The sequence below is a fragment of the Cavia porcellus genome, unplaced genomic scaffold, assembly GCF_034190915.1.
Source record: "Cavia porcellus strain 051 isolate PalLab524CR breed Dunkin Hartley unplaced genomic scaffold, mCavPor4.1 scaffold_20, whole genome shotgun sequence".
Classification (NCBI taxonomy): domain Eukaryota; kingdom Metazoa; phylum Chordata; class Mammalia; order Rodentia; family Caviidae; genus Cavia; species Cavia porcellus.
The window spans coordinates 34,230,287-34,247,253 of NW_026947503.1; the positions used below are offsets into that span (position 1 = coordinate 34,230,287).

Genomic DNA, 16,967 nt, shown 5'->3' on the forward strand with positions numbered 1-16,967 from the left:
TGCTCATATCGAGGCACATTCACCTGTGTAGGTGTGACTTTATAAGAAGGTAAAATTATCTTATTTGGATTTTGTTTCTTACTCACTTATTTACATACAGAGTTATAAAATCAGCAATCTGAAATGCGTTATGGATGCATGTAGATTAAACATAATGATGGTGAGAATGGTAAGAGACAAGCTATCAATCTCAAATACCAGAAGAAATCAATACCTAATATTTAATATATATCATGCACCAAAATAGAGGAGCAGCATGACATTACTGCTTTCTGCTTTACACTTGACTGTTTTGGTTTCTTTCTCTTAGTACTAAATATGGAACCCAGGGATCTATAAGTAATCTATATTCCTAGCCCCTTCCCTTTCTTAGTTTGAGACAATGTGTTAGTAAGTTGCTTAGTCTGGCACTGAATTTCTGCTCATCCTACCTCAGCCTCCTAAGCAGCTGGCATTACAGACATGTATCACTGTACAGGCCAACAGTTAACATTTTAAACACACATTTTCTATAAGTCAGAGGTGACTTACACCAACATACTGTTAAGCTCTATGTGATGATTTAAGGCAATATCTTCACTGGCAGATGAATTAGAGGAAGAGGGAAAAATTCCAGATCAACCTTAACCAAAAGATGGAAAACACTTAGAATTAAAATAGATCTTTGCAGGTGAAATATAAAAGCTTCAGATGGTACATTATGTCTAAATGAAAATACTCAGACAAGGAAAAGAAGACCGTGTAGCATCTAAGTTTACTGAGACTTTTCCTGGCAGTGGAAAGATTGTATAGACACATGGTAATGTTGGTTTGTACATTATAGATATTTTTGAGAAATCAAAAATCAAAGATAGAAAAGCAAGAGAAAAAAAAAAAGAAAAGCAAGAGAAAGTAATAGAATGGGAGAGAGAAGAGAAGGCAAATTAAAAAAATACGTGTATTTACCAACTCCCCACAATGGATGTATTCATTATGTATTGCAAACATGTACTAATTTTAAAAAAAGAAACCTTTAAAAATAACCTGTTAGTTATCTAGTATAGAACAGTGGTGGTGAACTGGTGACACACATGCTACAGTGGTATGTTTGTATCATTAATAGCTCTGAAAGGTTGGCAATCACTGGTACGGAAAAATGTGTGAAACTTTAAAAGGCTTGTGAGTTTCTACTGACTTGCATTAAAGTGAGGGGATGTCAATTTAAGTGAATGATACTTTTAGGAATTGGAGATACAGTTGTCTGGTTGTAAGAAACAGAATTGCTAATGATCATTGATCCTCTTAAATTTCACAATAATTAACTTTATCCTTATTTACTAATGTATCAAGCATCTATATAAAGCTTCTAGGATAATACCTAATACATTTGAGAGGGTGAGGAAAGGGTGAGCTCGTAGGAAGTTGACTTTGGTAATTTTTTTGGTGCAAACAAGCCTGAAGTCTATAGGGGAAGCTGACAGGCTGAAAATTCAGGTACGCATGATGATGTTATAGTCTTCAATCCTACTTTCACAGGCAGTAGTTTTATGTTGTCATTTTGAGGCAGAATCCTTTCTTCCTTGAAATACAATCTTTGTAAGGTCCTTAACTAATTGAATGAGTCCTATCCACAATACAGAAGGTAGTATGCATATGAAGTTGAGAGAGGAAGGTCACAAGTTCAAGGACAGTCTGGGCAGCTTAACCAATCCCGTCTTAAAATAAAAAAGGGCTGGAAGGAAAAAAAGGTGGGGACTGGAAATGTAGTTCAATATGAAGGCCCTGGGTTCAGTCCTCAGTACCCTCTTGCAATCCCCCAAAAATATGTGGTCCTGTCTATAGTCCTCAGCTTCCCCTTCCATACCAATCCTCTGCCAGGCTGCTTTACTGTGCTGCAGCACTTGCCAAGTTTTGGGAACCATTTGGTGTTTAAATTGGAGGCCTAAAAGGCCTGCATAAGGTTGGCAATTTTCTCTTTCTTCTTGATTTCTTTAATTTTTTCCTGAATTTCTGCCTCTAACAAATTTTGCAGAAAATATAGCTATTCTTTTGGTTCATCTTTGTATGTTGAATTGCTGGATACAGGTTGAGAAGAGGGATTTCTTATGTTATTTTGCAAATAACCCAAGGGACTGTCTCCATCTTATACGTGGCAATAATGTTGATTCTACATTTTCTCAATTTCCATTTGAGAAATATGATATAATTGATTGCACTAATGTATCACTTTCACAATTAAAGTCAGTCTGCTTGCTTATGAAGTTTACTAGTTGACACCCACTTTGCTGGAAAGAAGACATTTCAGGCTTAATAGCCAGGTCAGTGCTGGCATTGTTCTTTCAGGCTTGTAAGACGTTCATAAGGTTCCTTCCACACTCCCTATGGTTGCTTTTTCAAGACACCGCATGGCATTGTTCAGATATACACTTTCACAGTGCAATTTCACTGTCTTATAGACAATATCATTTTTTTAAAAATATTTATTTATGTATTTATTTTTGTCTTTTTAAGAAAGGGTTTCTATGTACAATTCGGGATAGCCTTGAACTCATTGATCCTCCTGCCTCAGCCTCCCAAGTGCTGGGATTATAGCTATGCACCTCCATGTCTGGCCTCAACATCATTTTTAAGTTAATAGACAGCAGGCTGTATGGTCTGGTAAGATCAGTTTTTCCAATCCAAAGAGTCCTCATGTCGATGTTCTCAACTGCTATAAGTATATTGTCTCGAAGTGAGATATTTTAATACTGGCAATTTTAACAGTTGTGAATCTGCAACAGAGGTCAAAGGATGATTGAGAATTACTTCGTGTAAAAACTGTATTCCATACCATGCCCGAATGTTCCAGAGGTCAGTTCAGTGAGTAATCACACACACCAAAAAAACATAAATTGCAAAAGAAAGTAGTGGTTCAAATGTCTTTCCATTGAATGTATATTACAAGATAAATCTAGTTTTTCACCCTGTTGGTATGTTGTCCAAATATTTTCATCAAGATTAAAAAATAAAGTTTCCTTGGAAATTTAGGTGGTGTTGGACTCTAGTGTAAGCACTCAGTGTAGCCTCTGCATTGGGTCGAAATCAGTGCATGACAGGGTCTCCTCTTGGCAGGTTCAGAGCTTGCATATGTTGGTGTGTCATGGCCTTCTGCTCCCTTTGCATACTTAAAGCCTTTTGTGTGCTATGATTTGCATAATAGTTTACTGATCTTTAAGTTCTACATCTAAAGATTTAGCGGTGACTTCAGTGAGGTTTGGATGTTGAGCCTGAGCCCCACGTGGATGTGGATGTGGATGTGGACGTGTCATCTCAGGATGCTTTGGAAAAGGAGCTGCAGCTTCCTCCAGGGCTACAGAATGTTCAGCCTGTGTAATGGAAATTGGAATTAGGGGTAAGCGTCAGATTGAAAGTTAAACCTGCAACTCTGGCTAGTGCTGGATGCTGAGCTGCCTTTTGACCTATAGTTAGAACTCTCATCTCATGAATCACTGGAATTTGAGCTATAGCCTCATTAGATGCTTCCAAAGGCTTAAATGGCATCTCCTGCATAGTGGAGAAAGTCTAAGTAGATTGTGAAGTTCTGGTTAGCTGATATCCAAAGTCGAACTATGACTTTGGTCAGGTTTGGATGCTGAGCCTGAATTTGGTCTGGATGTAGAGGTGTCACCTGAGCCTGTTTTGGAGGAATTGCTGTAGGTTCTTTGGGAGCTATAGAAAGTCAGCCTCTGTAATAGATTCTGAACTAATGGTTATTTCCAGGTCCAACTGGGTACAGCATGATGCTTGGCAATGTTGGCTACTGAACTTGATTCTAAGCTGGTGTTGGACTTGTTGTCTCATAATGGGCTAGAAAATGAGCTACAGTCTCATTGTGTGGCTCATTTGGAAGCTGAGATGGGACCACCAACTACATTGAGAAAATTCTGTTTCCTCAGGATGCTCTGGAGAAGAAGATGGGATTGGTTGCAGCACAGATGATTCCACTGGTTCAGAGTATTCTGCAGGCCAAGGCAGGGTTATCTGCTGAGCTGGAGAAGGTTCCATATTGTTATGTGGCTCTGCCTCCTGGGGGACTGGAAATGCTTCTATGTCCTCAGGTAGTTCTGAAGGCTGAGCTGAAAATGTTACATTTTCTGTCAAAGAAAAAGAAAGTAGTATTCTTAGAAGGTCTTAAAGGTCGAGCTGAGAGCTATTTCTGGACTGATGAAAGTGCAACACCTCCTGCAGAGAAGTTTGGGTCAGAGGTAAGCTTCCCTGCTACCTTGAACAATGTTGCTCAGGAAACACTACAGCCTGATTTGGGACCTTCTGTCAAATGAAGAATGTTAATCCTGCACAGCAAGGCTTTCATGATGAGTTTTAACCTTTTGCTCATCTTTGAAAGGCTCAGACTGTCCAAGGAACCTGGAGGACTGAATGGGGGTCTCCAGTTGAAGTTTTAGTTTCAACCTCATTGATTGGAAGGTCAAAAGTGACACTGTTCAGTGTTGGAGGGTGAACTTGATCATCACCAACAGGAGACTGTTACTTGATGATGTTCCAGAAGTTGAGCTACAAGTACATTAGGGAGCTCCAGAGGCTCAGTTGCAACCTCCTAAGGGCTTGATGGTGGTTAACTGTCAGTGGTTTTCAGATGTTCAGCTACTATCTCCTGATGGATCAAAGAAGGTTCAATCTCCTCAGGGGTTTGTAGATATTTAGCTGTGCCACCCCAACTATGTTGAAGATTCATCCACCTCAGAGGTCTGTGAATTCCAACCATGGTCTCCTGATGGATGAGAAATGGTTGCTCATCCTGAACAGGTTCTGAAGGTTGAGCTTGAGTCTCTTAATGAAATTGTAGGGGTTCAGACCCATTAGAAGGCTCTTGAGGAAGCAGTGTTGGGGCCTCATTCTGAGTTCAGAAGGTTCTCATCTTTAGAACTAAGGTTTAAGCTGTAGCTTCCTGGTAAACTGGGGAAATTCCACCTCTGTAGTGGGTTCTGGTGTTACGGTAAGCTACAGATCTGAAGGTTTAATAGTCACATTGAGTAAGTGTAAATGCTTAGCTTAATGGTAACTTGGTGTTGAAACTATTAATGCATGATGCTCTGGAGAAGTTTCCATCTCAGCATACTGTGAGGCCTGAGCTGGGGCTTTCAGCAGCCTTCTGGATGGTTCATCCACCTCACTCACTGGGAGAAGGTTCAGTCTCGTCAGGATGGGCTGCAGTCTGAGCTGGGGCCTCTTGTTGGGTTGAAGATTTCCCACCTTTTCAAAGTGCTCTGGAGTCTGAGGGGGGACCTCTTGTTGGATTGGAGAAGGTTCCTTCTCCTCCAGACTCTGGGAGCTGAGCTCTGGGACCTGCTGGATTAGAGTTAAGTCGAGCTTCTTTCTCTACTTCTGTAGTTATGCTCAGGTTTAGCTGCGACCATTGGATGTTTGAATGATGAACTTCACGTCTGCTTGATTGAAGTTGGAGCATCCACTTCCTGATACACTGAAATTGATCCATATCCCTTCCCAGTAGCAAGTTCATGCAGACCCTGGGCTACTGCTACATTGAAGACAGCTCAGCTTCCACGGGGGACTGAGGATTGACTTTCAGTTTCTTTCTTTCTTTGCTTTGCTTTTTTTTTTTTTTTTTTTTTTTTTTTTGGTACTGGGAATTGAACTCACAACCTCACACTTGACAGGCTACCTTCAGTTTCTTGCTGAGGCAAACAAGATTGGACTTTCAGAGTCTCCAGCTGGAATTGAGAAGGTTCAACTTGTTCAGTGGCTTCTAGAGGTGGAGCCAACCTCTGGGAGCGAGCAAGGGAACCCAGGTCATCAAAGCTTCTCACTCCCATACCTGCAGTGTCCCAGGGGCCACTGGTGGGAGATGAGTTGAATACCAGGGCTTACTAGGCTCTAGGAGCTCAGTGGCAGTAGGACCCAATGTCTGTTCCACTCCAAAAGTCGTAGTCCACAAGGAGTCTAGGAGTCCCAAAGCACAGCAGGAATGTGAGAGGAAATGTTATGGACACAGCCACTAGGACCAGTGGAGTGCAGGCACTGTGGCTTATAGAGCAAAACCTTTCTGGCAGCCACTTGCTAAAGTGCCTTAGAAACCATAAGCTGTGCCCCACTCTTCGTTTATGATATCTCTGTGGGGTTTTTTTGTTTTGTTTTGTTTTGTTTTTTTGTTTTTTGTTTTACTGGTACCAGGGATCGAACTCACAATCACCTCTTGCAAGGCAGGTACTTAGGCTGCTGAGCTAAATCCCCAGCCTCCATTTATGATATCTTTGTTAAGGAAACCTTTTACAGTATTAGGATCTGCCTAGATGCCTTGCATGGCATGACATTGCATGGCATAAGGGAGCCTTTTCCCACAGTTATCAGTCCAACTCCATTTAGAACCCTGGCAGAGGTGATTAGTGACCTCCTATACAGGTGCCTCCCCCATAGGTCCCAAACCTGAGTAGTCCTGTGCCTCCAGCAGCCCATAGAGTACAGCAGAGCATAGCTTAATAAAGTCACAGGGCTGGGCTTAAGAATACCCAAAGTGCTAGATACTTGGTTTGATGCTTTAAGATTGTTACACAGACATGATGTTGATGGAAATTCCACCTGATGACCACAGATGTCATACTTTCATGAGAAGGGCTTCTCAGACTAGAAAGCTGAAACTGGTCAGATCCACCTCTTAGAAGCAAATCAGGGCCTCCAATAACTCAGCTAGGTTTTCTCAAGGTCTCAGCCTTCAGGGCTGTGAAGCAAGAGAGCAGGTCAGTTCAATGACTCTTTGCTCATCAGATTTCCTTTGAGCACAGCCTGTGACTTTTGCTGCAGTGTACAACTCAATAGGGAAAACACCACCATTCAGTGTTGAGACCACTTCCAACGCACACATGAAAGCAACCTGATTATTATGTGATTTGTTTTCATCAGTACGTCAGTGCTATGAATTCTTGATTCAGCATAGTTTATCCAAACCACAATGGACAGTTTCTGGAATGCATCTGACAAAGCCTTCTGAATAGCAAGCTTCAGGCCACCTTCCTTCTTGTAAGGAGTAATATCAGTCCTTCCTCCAGCACATTTCTGGACTCCTCTGCAATGCCAGCTCCAGGATTCCTGTGCTCGTGGGAAAGCAGCACTAAAGCACAAACTTCACTTGCTTCTTAGCTGGTGCTGCAGGATTTTCTGTTTGTTCAAGGTGAGAAAGCTCTTGACTCTTGATGATTCTTTTGCCCATCCATTGAAAACCAAGTAGTAATTTGCCAACTCTTGGTGTTTTGAGCTGTTCAGGGCAAGAGCCTATTGTCAGATTACCTATGTCTAGTCCCAAGACAACTTGCACTGGAGAGTTCTGGAAAAGCAGCTTCTCATTACAGGCCTTTTGGGCTCTGTGGACTTTGCTGACTGAGTAAAATTTGATGACTGCTTAGAAAGCTTGATAGGTCACCAATGCATTTGGAGGGCTGGGACCGAGGGTAGAGGGCCAAACTGGAAGTGTGCTGTGGAAGGAGACTGATGCAAGGCCTCAGCCAGGGATCCTCAGTTTTCACACAAGCAAGGTTTTATTACTCCTGGTGGGCACCATTAAGATGCCAACTGCCATCCAGTCATCGCCGTACCTAGACATCTAAGACACAAGCAGCACTGAGCCTTCCCACAGCACGCCCGCAATGCTTAAAACATTAGTTTGTACAGCACAAATACACACAGCTTTTTTCACCTAAAAAATTATAAAAATGGTGGATGATACTGGATTCTGTTAAGAAATATGCTAGAAATATCTATTGAAACAATTAAAATATCATGTGGGAATTTATCATAAGGAAAAAAAGAAAAGAATTATACTTAATGGTTATGCTGTTTGTCTTGTCAACTTAGTGGAAAACCATACAACTTAAAATATAAAGAAAAGTAGACATTTGCAAAACTTTTGAAATGGTGTTAAGTGAAAAAATAATATAAAATCACATGGTGCTATAAAATAGCTATAGAAAATTATGCACATATGTGCAAAAAACTAGATAATGAACACAACAGTTCTGAAACAATAGTAAAACATTTAACATTCCTTGTTTAAATAATTTCAAATTGAGTTTTTAGAAAATTTTCAAGATTTTATAAATTTCAATTATAAATTTCTTCTCCTTTTTCTCTGTCATCCTGATGGTTATCTAAATTAAATGAATGCCTTTCTTTTTGCCCCTAAAAGTGTAAGGTAATATTGTTTTATTAATTGGCTTAGAACTGGGGTGGTCCAAGGGTGGGTAAGAGTTTCCATGGCTTGATCGTTGAGACTTTCTTCCATGCTTATTTTAGAAGTTGTGTTCCTTTATTTTTTTTGCTTTTCTTTTATCTGGATGGGCTTATAGGTTTATAATTCTAAGTAAGTGTAACATGAAGTCATGTCTATCTACACTGTAGCACTTTGAAATTTGGGAGTTTTGCCTACTTGTGTGTCTTTTATACTGTTTTTCTTTTTTAAAAAAAATCACATCTGGTGCCATTTTGTTGCTTTCAAAGGATTGCATCTTCATTCTTAATCTAAATTCTAATGAGTTTCCTCAAAAGAGCTTTTAAGATTTGCTGGAACGGTCTTGTTATAGTATACCACTCACTAAATCTGTAATGAATAAATATTTGAAGCCATAGTAATAATTTTTCATACATATGATACTGTCTTAATAATTGTGTTGTGGCTGTATGCTTTATTGATTTCTGTGCCACTGCAGTGGCATGAAATGAAATGTATTATCCCACTTAAACCATTACGGTTTCCTTTTGAATTACATATTCAGTACTTGATCCTGTCATCAAGCCTCTTCCATGTTCTATAATGTGGTATTCAGTCTTAGAGATTTACTGCTTTGTACTCAGAACAGTATAAATCAAAATAGAGCAGATAAATCCGGAGTAGTAAAGTTGGTAAGAAAATACAATAAGCAGTTAAACTTCTAGAAATCATTCTTCTTAGTATGTGTTCTGGTTTGGGGTTTCTTTCTTCTCACGAGCTATGGAAATGATTGATGCTGTGCACTCTGGAGGAGGAGAGAGGGCAGGTCCCAAGACCCCACTTGCCATCTATCCTGGGTGGAGGGGCTCTGCCCCGCCCCGCCCCGCCCCTTCTCTGGCTTTTCTGACAGCACATGCCTTACTGTTTCTCACACTTTTGCCGTTATATTTTAGGCTCTTTTGTTTTAAATGTTAGAATTCCTTAAGACTTGTTCCTAGGGTCCTCTCTCTTTTCACTTCAGGTGGTAACCTGAGGCATGTTCGTTGATTTTTATCATATAGTGTTATCCATTAGCCAGTACTTTGCAGATGACAGTTCCAGCTGCAGAGCTCCAGTTCCGTGCTATCAGGTGCCTCACTGTTAACCTCAGCACTCACGTCTCTCACATGCTCCGTCTCCCCGATACACTCTTAACCCCTCACTTCATAACCCTTTCTTTCCTTCCTTCTCGGGCATGGTGGCTCCGTCCACCAAGTTGCTTTGCTTATGCCTGTCACCTGAGAATCATCTATTTTCCCTTCGCCTCCGGCATCCATCCTTATAATATCCATTTCAGTTCTGTAGCAGAAATACAAGTTGAGTCGGCCCTCTTTTTTCACTTTCCACTGTCTGCTCCAGCTGTCCTTACCTCACACTTGGACTTCTCTCTACTTCTCCCTTAGTTCTTATCGCTCCCTTCCCCACTCCTTAGTTCTTATCTCTCCCTTCCTAATTCCTCCTCCAGTAATGTCTTCATATACAGTATTGTTAATCAGATTGGGCCTCTTCCTCACTCAAGCCCTTCAGTGGTTTTTCTCTGTCCACAAGATGGTACACCATCTAGCCACACCGATTCTGTCTCCCAGGTTTTTCTGAGCACTTGTCCATCTTAGGACTTTTCACGTGTTATTACCTGTGGTTTTCCTTTTTGTCTCTAGCATTTCTTACTTCCTTAGACAGTTTTCCTTTACCCCTCAAAATTTAAACATCACACAGAAAAAGTTTGAAAACAGGGTGGTCCTGACACTGGGGCATGGTGCCACAAGCCTGAAGTCCTAACACTTGGAGGCTGAGGCACGAAAGAGTCACTGTGAGTTTGAGGCCAGTGTCGTCTACGTGGAAAGACCCTGTCTCTCAAATCAACAAAACAACAAAAAACTGATTAGTCTTAACAAGCTGTCCCCATCCTTCATGAAAGTTTTGCTTGTGCATAAAAAAATTATGGAGGCAAATGACTACAGTAACAGGATGACGTTTTGAGATTTAAATAAGAAATTAACATAATTATATATATATTTTTTTCATTTGCTTGCTTTTGTATTCAGAGTTACCTATTAGGTAAGCAAACAAGTTTATTTTAATCTACCTAATTGGAAATGTTTAGAAAAATAATTTTCAGTGTGTTCTTTATAAGAATGTTGGTGAAATGTAATGAAAACCAACACTAGAGCCACACTCCAAATAGATGCTCTGCTGTGCTAGCCTGTCACAGTGACCTGCACTAAAATGACAGCAAGTTGTGTTACATAATTTATCATCAAACAAGTGATATACTCTTCATGGATCAAATTTTCTGTTAGAAGAATACCTTGAGAAACAAAACAAGAAATGATAGAATCTTAGGAAAAAACAATGTGAAATTCACATTTGATTAACAGGAAGCGGTAGGTCATTTTTTTCCACCAAATGCTCCTTAGATGTAGAACTCACTGGTGAAGAAGACATTTTGAATCACTAGTTAGTTACACCTGTGGGTGTGTAGGTGTGACCAAGAGTTCTGGAACACTAATAAAGTTTTTCATGCAGTTTATTGCTAGTTTATGTAGGGAGAATTTGGAGTAGGTACAAGATTTCCCCACAATGAATGCTCTTCCTCCCTGGGGCTGCCATTTGCAGGGAAGTTCATTTACATATTCAGACATACAGACTTGCACAACTACTTATTATAGAGATATTTTTGGTTACTAAATGTCTAACAGACTTAAACATACAAGGTTTGCTGAATATGGGAAAAAAGTAATTCCACCCACTCTCCATGCCTTGGCATGTCATGATGCCAGCCCTTAACATTTATTTGACTTCCAGAATTTAAATAGACAGTGATGTAAATCAGAAGTTAATGTTTCATCAGCTGGCACTAAGTAACTAAATCATTATACTTGTAATGAAGGTAAATCCTTTTCATTTTATCTACTGAATGGAAATGGCATTTGTACTAATTCTGTCCCTCTAAGTTATACTGACAACAAAATGATTTGTTCTGTGTTACAAAAGATGAGGAAGCAGAAAAGAATACAGAGAAGTAAAATGGTTTGGCAGTGATCAGACAATCTGGAAGTAGAATCCAACTCTCTCTGGAATCCCTGCTCTAAGTTATATCTTATTGAATATCACAGATTTATAAAGTAAGATAACTGTGTGAACCACACAATGTGCTTAGTGAGTTTTTCTCAGTAGATATCTTCTTCTATTTTTAAAACATTGTATGTTTTGAGATTCTAAAATTTCAGTTCTGTTCTGTTACATTTAACAATATCGTAAAGATTTAACTAGAGTAATTGGAGAATGACTGATATTTTTCCATGTGCATTCTTATATTGATCTTAAACTGGAATACAAAGTATTCCAAGAGGCTGTTAGTTTAGCACAGCAGTTATACAAACTAGCTGTCTATAAGAGGCAGTGCATTAAAAATTAATTTTTAAATGAACTTCAGATGTACTATATAGATTTTTTAAAGGCTGCATACATATGAACTACTTTCTTTGCCTAGTAATGGTGATAATGACTAATATTTATTGTGTTCTTACTTTATAACATACATTATTTCACTTATGAACTATTTGTGTTTTACTCTTCAAGATAACTATGATGTAGTATTATTAGTCCCACTTTATGAATAAAGAAACTAATGTACAGAGTGATTAAATAACTTGTCAGGTGGAAAAATGACTATTGTAAACCAAATATTCTGGCTTCAAAAACCATATTTTTAACTTTATACTGCCTCATAAGCATCTTTTTCTAATAGTATGATTTTATTAAGTAACCTTGTCTTGAAATCATTTTGATTCATCTTAAAGGCAACTAAAAATCTGATTTATTTGGTGATTATATATTTTAAATGATATTCTCTGAATTCTTGAACTATTGTGGTTCTCTATACAGTCACAATTTCACTCACAGACAGTTTATAAAACTGGAAGAATTTTTAATTTAAATTAAAGTATAGACTGTAGGAACAGAAGAAACTTAAAATCATATTTCTTGGTTCTTTAAAATTCTTTGTACCATTTGTTCTTGTTTTTGCTGTCTGTTTTTCAGGAGATATTATGGTCCTTATAAAATTTCATAATGTTGTATCCCAGATATCTGAGTTTGGTGGTAATCTTCTTTTCTCTCTCCCCCTCACTCTCTCTCTCTCTCTCTCTCTCTCTCTCTCTCTCTCTCTCTCTCTCTCCCCCTCTCTCTCTCTCTCCCTCTCTCTCTCTCTCTCTCTCTCTCCCTCCCTCTCCCTCTCCCTCTCTCCTTCTCTGTCTTCCTGAGACAGGGTGTCACTATGTAGTTCAGCTGGCCTTGAGCTCATTTTGTAGCCCAGGCTTGTCTCCAGCTTGCAATGATCCCCCTGGCTCAGCCTCCTGAGTGCTGGGTTTATAGGTGTGTGCTACCACTCCAGGTTTGGTTTTAATTTTTGATAGAGGTTTGATATTTATTTTCTTCTCAAAATAATAGGTGGTTATAGATATTCTCAATTTCATTTGTTTACATTTGGAGTCCTGAATATTGAACCCAGAACCTCATGAATATTAGGGAAATGCTCTACTACAGAACCACATCCTTAGTCCTCTAAACTGTTTTTAGCAGTATTTCAAAAAGTAAGCATTTGTAAGGTTTTTCAAGATAACCCAAAAGATAAGTTTTGCATTTTTACTCACTGCTGGGAAAAAAGTAAAAGAGTTAGCAACTGAGTATAATGTGGAGTAGTAACTAATACACTTATAGCCTCCCTTGATTTAATCACTGACAATTGTTTCATTTTTTTCACTGTTAACTAAATAAATAAGCAGATGCTTTCCCGGGAATTTATTATCCATAAATGTACGTGTTACATAAATAGCATTTCTATAGACTGTTTGTTGTTTTGAAACCGAGTCTTGCTGTGTAGTGTAGACTGATGTTCAAGTATGTGTGTAGTGCAGGCTAACACAAAACTTTCAACAGTCCTCCTGCCTCAGCCTGCTGAGTGCTGGGATTGCCTGCACCCCCTACACACCTGGCTGAGAGACTTTTAGATTAAATTCATTATTCGTATGCTTCATGTTGATTCTATTGCCAGGTGCATTTGTTTCCAGACAATAGAATATAAGCCAATAGGAGGAAGTTCAAGTCCTATTTCTTCACAGTAGAAACCTGAAGATTTATATTTGTCTCTGCATGCTAACATGCAGTGGGCATGACACTGGAAATCTAAGCAGAGGGTGCAATTTGTGTCTGGCTAAAGTGATTTCATGTAATATCTTTCAGTCCTAAAGTCATATGTAATATCTTTCAGTCCTTAAGTCACATTTAAAGATAACAGTGAAACTCCTTTATGTAAAATGTTAAACAGTAAAAGTAATATAAAGTCAGTGATTTAAAAGCTGCAGAAAAAAATTATTCCGTATGTTCACTAAGAAAAATCTGAGTTGGGAATACTTTCCATAGTTTAGCTGATTGTCCAGAAGCCTTTGAATTCCTCTTGTAATTCTGAAATAGTCAAGTCAGAGTGTCACTATGAATTAAGTGCTCATCAGTAAAACACAGTAGGCATTATTTGTTCTGTAGTTACTTGATTCTTGCTGGTTTTCCATCTTATGTAACAGTCTTATTACCGCAGCAGGCAAGCTATGAGAACAGTGTGTTGTGATAGTCTTGTTTAAAGGAAACGAAGGAACTTCTCTTTTCATTAGTTTTTAACTATTCCTTCTGAAGAATTCTTGTCATTTAATTTCTGTGTCTGGCACTTAAGTAGCAAATGCAAGAAAGTAGCCAGATTGCCGAATTTTGGTACAACTATTACAAGAGTTTGTGATGTTTCGTGTTACCATGGTTGTTTAAAGAAATTCTATTTTACCCTCACTGTTAGGCCCTACCTTAGTCTTGTGAAGATAATACTGATAATAACCTGCTTGTACCTCGAATCTGTGTACATTAAGAATTTGTGGTTCCACTGATAGATGAGCTGCTTGAGCGAGAATCAGAGTATATAAGCTAAGAGACATTGACTACAAGTTGTAAATGTAACCCTTTTATACCTGGGACTTTTGGGTTCTCTGGATATATTCTCTTCTTCTGTTTGCCTGCATGCTTGTTAGTTGGTCGTTGCTGGCCTCAGCTCATTGTTTTGCAGATTGTAAATATATGCTTCTTAATTTTAAACTACTTTGGGGATGAGAAATGATAACAGTGTATTATGTAATGCTTCCTCACTACTCCATTTCCTATTTACCTGCTTTACTAGACCTATATAAAAATATTTCCCCTAGAAAAGAGGTAGCAGCTGTACCCTTATTCTTGAGGAGAGTTTCACTGTTGGGAACAGCTAAGTCTTAAAGCTCACTCACCTTTTCTGTTGTCTGTCTGTGTGCCATACACTACCCACTGTCAAAGATGTGTTAAGAACACGCACCTTCTGTGCTATACCATCTGGCTTTGGCAGGCTTAAAGAAACAAATCTGACTGGCCCAAGACTATCTGGGTTGAAGTATTTCTATCTCCTGTATTTTATGCATCTTTTCTTTTAATAAAACCAAGCCAGTTGGCTTTCATTTGCAGTGTCTTTTATAGTCGAAGGTAGTTGTTTTGCTCTGCTGTAAGGAGAGTGGTATCCCAAACAGGAAATGAACTCTTGTGATTGCTTATGTTTAACTCAGTTCTGGTATCTTTTACGTATTTTGTCTCAGCTTAACTATTAATGTTCCTTTCACTCTCTTAAAGTAACCTGGTTTGAATAATATATTATGTAATTATCCATTTAATAATCATTTCTTTTTTCTGCCCATTCAGTCTTTTTTATTAAACAATGCTAAACTAAGCAGTCAGCATTCTTTTGGGGATATAGGTTCACTACACCTTTTTTAATCAAGAGTATTGGTTCTCAACATTTACAGCATAACTTTTTGCTTGTCTTCAAATGGCTCCAACAACTCTTTTCCAATTCTGTGTCTGATCTCATCTCCTCCCACATCCTGTCCCATTCTCTATTCTTCTCTCCTAAATGAACCCTTTGTTTCTCACCCACTCATGCCTTTATCTTCTTTCATGCCACCCCGCTACGCTTGGAATAAACCTACTAGTCCACCAAATGTCTGTCCTCCAATCACTGTTTTCAATGTTGTCTGTAGTCAGTGAAACCTACCTGAGATCACCATCTGCCTGTCCTACTTGTGACCTGAATCTTTCATACTAACTTTTTTGTGACTCAAATTTGAAATGTTACTGTTAATACTGTTGTACTACTGTGATAGTATCATATCCGCTCACATCAAAGAAAGTAAATTCTGGCCAACTTTGCAGTTTAAAAGTAAGGTTTTCAGGCTAGGGGTGCAGCTCAGTGGTAGAGAGCTTGGCTAGCACATGTAAGGCCCTGGGCTCTATCCCCATCGCTTAAAGAAAACATTAGAGCTGTCAGATATGTCTATTAGCCAAAGGAAAAGCATAAAGCAGAAGAATCCTGCTAAATGTAGCCATTACTTTCACAAGATAGAGGGTCAAACACCCAGATGCAGATATTTGATTGTCAATAAGGAGATTATATTCATTGACAGTACACAACTTTAAAAAATAGTTACTCTTGGTCTCTTTAGGAAAATGGGTGAAATGGAACTCTGGTCTGGCCCTGCTCCTCTCATCTGCAGTTTTCCCAGTTCCAAACACTAGTTCTGTGCTTCTTTGCTAACACTGACAATAAAATCGGTGACACATGTCCAGGGAAGATAGAAAAATGAAATGGTGTGCGAAAAGCTGTTTCTTCTGGGCCAGAGACTACACATTTATTGAACTAGTGTAGTAAGCCAGTATAGAATAGAAATTCCATTAGCATATTGATGTTTTACAGGGAAATCATACTTTTAAAAAGGAAGATAAATAGTTTTGCGTAACTGTAATTTTTTATTTGTTTGAAACAGGGTCTCACTATGCAGTACAGGCTGACCTTGAACTCATTTTGTAGCTCAGGCTGGTCTTGAACTCACAATGATCCTCCTCTTGCCTCAGCCTCCCCAGCACCTGGGATTACAAGTGTATGCCACCATACCTGGTTAACACTTATTTTTGAATATCATGTTTTGTTTAAAACAAGTACAGTGCATTAAAATCCAAAGCTGAAATAGGATATCAAAAATATTTTATATGGTATGATATGTCTAAAAAACAATAGAATAAAAACTAAACTCTCCTTAAATATTTTAATAATAAAGATTAGTAGACTAGAAAATAGCTCTTGTATTATATAAACGTAAGTCATCAAAAGAAATATCATTTAATTATATGAGGGAAAAGCCAGCATTTCCAAATATAGAAAATCAGAGAATGCTACCTACAGAACCAGATTAGGAACAGTAACATGATACTACATGTAGTACCATTATGCAAAAAACACTCATATTGAGAAAGTACGTATTTCCCAGGTATCTGTTCAACTCACACCTTTGCCTTCTTCAGCTCTTCAAATGCCACCTCCTTTGTGAAGCCTTTCCTGACCTGACCATCATGTCTAGAACCAAACCTGTTTCTAGCACTTCTATTCCCTCTTTAGATTTATTTTTATACTTTCATAGATGTTGGTTAGGTTAGAAGCACTGTGATGGTTCTCCATACCTCTGAGAGGTTTTGCTGGAGTAGCTCTAAACATTAGCCTTTTTTATAGAATGAAGATTTATGCTTCTCTGTTCAGTAACTGTTCCTTAGAGACTTGAGCTTTCTTCTAGAATTAGTTTGCTTATAAAAAGGGCTTTAATGTGTAATCTTCTTAGTT

At 38.6% G+C, this 16,967-nt stretch overlaps 1 protein-coding gene and 1 pseudogene across 4 annotated transcripts in view; one reads left to right on the top strand and one right to left on the bottom strand.

Annotated features, from left to right (window-relative positions):
- Dym (dymeclin) overlaps positions 1-16,967 on the top strand; it is a 415,428-nt gene that overhangs the window by 242,121 nt on the left and 156,340 nt on the right. The window lies entirely within an intron of this gene.
- LOC111758046 (RAD52 motif-containing protein 1-like) lies at positions 3,180-7,591 on the bottom strand (annotated as a pseudogene).